The sequence below is a fragment of the Octopus sinensis genome, linkage group LG19, assembly GCF_006345805.1.
Source record: "Octopus sinensis linkage group LG19, ASM634580v1, whole genome shotgun sequence".
NCBI classification, from domain to species: Eukaryota; Metazoa; Mollusca; class Cephalopoda; order Octopoda; family Octopodidae; genus Octopus; species Octopus sinensis.
The window spans coordinates 15,246,362-15,251,014 of record NC_043015.1 but is presented as its reverse complement, the minus strand read 5'-3'; the positions used below and the strand labels follow the sequence as shown (position 1 = coordinate 15,251,014).

At 31.9% G+C, this 4,653-nt stretch overlaps 1 long non-coding RNA gene across 1 annotated transcript; it reads right to left on the bottom strand.

Annotated features, from left to right (window-relative positions):
* Positions 1–2,170: 2,170 nt before the first annotated feature.
* LOC118767187 lies at positions 2,171–4,333 on the bottom strand. The gene is made up of 2 exons (XR_005003091.1): positions 4,186–4,333; positions 2,171–2,385 (listed from the first exon to the last, which is right to left on the bottom strand). It is a non-coding gene; the product is annotated as an uncharacterized LOC118767187 (long non-coding RNA).
* Positions 4,334–4,653: the final 320 nt, after the last annotated feature.

The following is a 4,653-nucleotide window of genomic DNA, read 5'->3' as shown; positions in this document are numbered from 1 at the left end:
GATACTTGATACGAACTTGTCCAAATGCTATATAAGCAACGTGAGCCAATATAGGACCAATAAATATTAGCCAAATTTCCTTCAAATTATATTCTACCGTCTTGAGAAGGAAAGAGTGACATTGGATAATGCAATCCTACATAACTCTAAAAAGATGGGTTGGTCATGGCTGGAATGCCTGTAATCACAGATCTGCTCAATCAAGGTTAAACAACAATAAACACCACAACATGGTTAGATATCATAACAATGGTGATCACAACTATTTCAAACAACAACAACAAAAATTTCAATTATAGAAGAAATCAGGAATTATGAAATGCAAGCCTTTGATTGATGAACTTAAATATTTGTGTGAGTGTGTGTGTGTGTGTGTGTGTGTGTGTATGTGTGTGTGTCTGTGTCTGTATGTGTGTGTGTGTGTGTGTGTGTGTGTGTGTGTGTGTGTTGTGTGTGTGTGTAACAATAAGGTATATTAAGGTATATTATAAAACTGAAAAACTGCTTCAGCTCTCTATGCGTAAACACTCAATCACACTACAACAAACCACATCCATTAAATTATTTTGTTTTGCCTGGCAGTAAGTTGAGTATATTGACTGAGTTTATTTCAAAATATAAAAAAGTAAAACAAACAGCTACAAAGATGATGATGAACAAGGTAGTCCAACATGTCTGAAACTGTGTTGACATTCCATATTAATAAATAGGAGCCAAATTCACCGGTTGGTAGCACACCGATTGTAAGCAGGCTAGTTGATAGCGCACCCAAGTAATGGTATACCAAACTACGCATTTATTTCTCCTTCCGCCTCTCATATTGTGTATCTACTTTCTCTAGACTTTGCATTGTCCATTTTTTTATCCAATATTTCCCTCACCCAGAACATCAATTTGATGGAATTTACTCTTTGCCCATGTTTCTCGTGTAACTGTCAATATGCACTTGTGCAAGAACATAAATGCTGAACAAGGCATTTATTTGTCATGTCTTTACTCCACCAGGATAGAAACTACGTATTTTGATTTTAAATTTTATTTCAGCGATATTTCCCGTTCACATTACACGTGAGAACTTGAGAATTGTTTGGGGGCTGCATCACTGAGTTTCAAAATGCAATTATTACTTGAATTTGTGTGAATTACAATCTCATTCAAACTTGTATTTTACGAACCTAAAGAAATAAACATGCTCTGCTTAACTACACTGGCACAAGTTAACTTTCTGGTCTCTCCCACATCTACATTCTCTATACACATACATGAATTAAACTCAATCATACATGAATAAAAGGAGAAAAACCAGTTGTTGAAAGTAAATTGGAATGTCTACAGCCTGATACCAAAACTACTAAGAACTGTGTAAATATCCATTTAATATTGTTATTTCTAACTTGGGAACAGAAACTTAATTTCTAACTCTAGTGAATTTAGTGTTAGGGTACTAGAAGTGATATAAACTGTTAAGAAGTTTGGAAATATTCTAAACGGATCTTCTATTCTTGTTGATATTTTGTATGTGTATATGTATCGTAGTGTGCGCGCGTACGCGTATTTTTGTACGTAAATACAGTATAATCCAAGTTATGGATCAATTCTGAAGTGATCGATCCTACTGATAATGATAATGATTCTAATTTATCACATAGGTCAGTAAATAAAGAAAGGTGAAATACGAACGTTTTTAACTAAGTTAGCGATTTGTTCTGATAAAGTTTATATCTGTTGCAATATCATTCGTATTTTATCTGGCTTAATAACAGACTTCCAATTAATGGTGCAGTCTGTTCGGTTTCGTACGTTCATTTTAGGGCGCTGGAGAGGATGAAGAGTGTGGAGGGCTGACTAGGCTGCCTAATTTGAATTTCAAATCCCGAAGGCTCAGAATTTGATTTGACGTAATATGGGAAAGATGGAATAAGAATCGATAACTTGCCCCTAAACTTGCAAAAACATGTTATTCAATAGAAGAAAGCATTATTTAATATTCTCTGTAAATACTAAGCTCAGAAGTGTTCTTTTTAAAAATATCAGGCGGTGATGGTGGTTATACACCACAAATATATATTTTTAAAGAATGTCATACAAAGAAGATTTAAATTGTAATACTTAAAAAAGATTAGATAAAGTATTTTTTATTAATAAACAGCTTATTATAAATCAAGAGCTCCAATCAAGAAGAATGTTTTATGTATCAAAATCGCAAAAGAAACGTAAATTATTTAGCACATTGGAGCAAATATTCAAATATATAAAGAATAAATTATTTTTTAAAATCTTATTTTAGTCATAGAGAGAAAGACAATGTTCGGAACCGTAGCAAGATCTGTTAGGCTGACTAGGTTGATATGGTTGATGCCCGGCTTGAACTTCTGCAATCGATATCTGTAGGGAGAAAGAGAACAAAGAGTGAATTCCAGAGCATTGTGGTTTGAAGGGAAAATAATTGGATGAGTCTGTGATGACTATAGAGGTAGAGCTAGATGTGTCAGATGATAAACAGCTTCTTAGTCAGAGAAATGAAGATATAACACTATTGAATTATTTCTGTGGTTTCCATTAATTATATCATCTTTAGGAATATTCGGAATATGCTTGCAATATTCGGAAAGTTAGCGGACCTTTTGTATAAAGAGTTAAGCACATTAGAGTTGACCTGAGAGGTGAAATGGTGGAGCTGAGAAGATACACATTTTCTCTCCGTATTTTCTCCGTAGTTAGGTTTTTGTTAGTTATGATTTTTTTTAAATGTCTAATAACATTGAAGAGTACATAAAGCCATTATTAGACTGATGGCATGGAATCACTGACACACACTCTAACCTCAGAAGCTGGTTGTCCTCGTGCCACCGCTACCCAAGTCCAAACTACGTATTTATTTCTCCTTCCGCCTCTCATATTGTGTATCTACTTTCTCTAGACTTTCCACTGTCCATTTTTTTATCTAATATTTCCCTCACCCAGAACATCAATTTGATGGAATTTACTCTTTGCCCATGTTTCTCGTGTAACTGACTATATGCACTTGTACATGAACATTACTCGATCTACCTGTTTCGAAAGTATGTAAAACCTGTGGCATAGCCTCTTTCTCCAGAAACTACTCCCTAAAAGTATCGAAAATCCCGATACTTTGAATCAAGAGTGCCTTCAAACAGAGCACCAATGAAAAAGAAACAGAGCAACTCTGCTGCTTTCAGTCATTCTGTCCAGAATATCCAACTCTTAGAATTTACCCAAAGAGCATGCAAGGAAACAAGATAAAGGTTTTCAGCCAAAATCACACCACGATTCTTTTTCTCTTTATGTGTCCCCTAACTTTTCCTAAATCTGAAGTATGCTGGAAATATAATCCAGTGTGTGCCTTAATTAATAGAATGGAAAAAGCGGGTGCAGAGTACTATAATATTTTTAAGTACTGAACCTGCGGAAAAGTAGAGGATAAGAAGAAAAGAACTCAAAGCATTGTTGTTGTAGTTAGAATTTACTAAATAAATTTCAGAAATTGTTCAACAAATAGTGTAAGTACGTTTTTGTTTTTTACATTCTTTTTGATCTTTACTGCATTAAAAAAAAATTAATTGATATTTTTGACTTAAAAATTTGTTTGTCTTTAGCTAAAACATTCCTATCTTATTTTTGATATTATATCATTTTTTAATTTTATTTTCTTATCCAAAAGTTTTAAATCACTGATATTGTGTTAAAATTAAACACATGTTGAATATTTATAATTCAAAAATAACAGTAGAAAATGTTAAAAAGATAAATTTTTTTAAAGAAACAATAGAATTAATTTCTTTAAAGTTTGCAGATAATAAAGTATTTTCTATTTACAGTCAGAAGAATATGTAAAAAAAAATGAAAACTAATGAATAAATTGAGTACGAAATGTAGAAATGACTCTCTAGCGTTTTTTACACTTAATATATTGTCAATTTTGCTTAAATTGCTATTATGTGATTTTTTTTTTAGTGCTTTAAGCATTAAATTTGTAATATTAAATTTTTAATGTGTAAACTTGCAGGTAATAAGTTTTTTCACTAAAATTGAAAATAAATAGCTTCTTGCGTATTTCAATTTTTTGTTATGTGAAAATAAAAAGTATAAAAGGGCAATTATTACTATTTTAGTTTTTAGGTTCTGATTTCAGCAACAATGTTTTAAGTTTTGGTTTCTTTTCACCTTGTCCTGTGCTTTTCCAGGTTCAATATCTCAGAATATTTCTTCACTCTGCGCCCGCATTTTTCATTCTAATCCACTTTCTTTTTTAGAGGCAACACTTCTGTTATTATAATTACTTATATTTATCTTTATAGTTTTTCATTCTAGTAATACTAAACCTGTGACAAATATTTTAGCTCAATACAAAGAAATTTGCAATAAAATGCCAAATTAAAATATGAAAACAAATTTTCTCAAACAATTTCCTCATCTTTTGTTTGGTAGCTAGTCACATTTCTGGTTAACATCATACAATTTTCTCCAATATAATGACAGCTAACATTTGCCTGCCATATTAAAAACAGTAAAGGATTGTAATCACTAATAATTTTTCTCCAGATGATTTTCTTTGAAGTTGATGAAGCCTTTTAAAATATTTCCCATTTCTTCTTAATTTGATACTTTCAGCAACAGGGAAGAAATTGAATC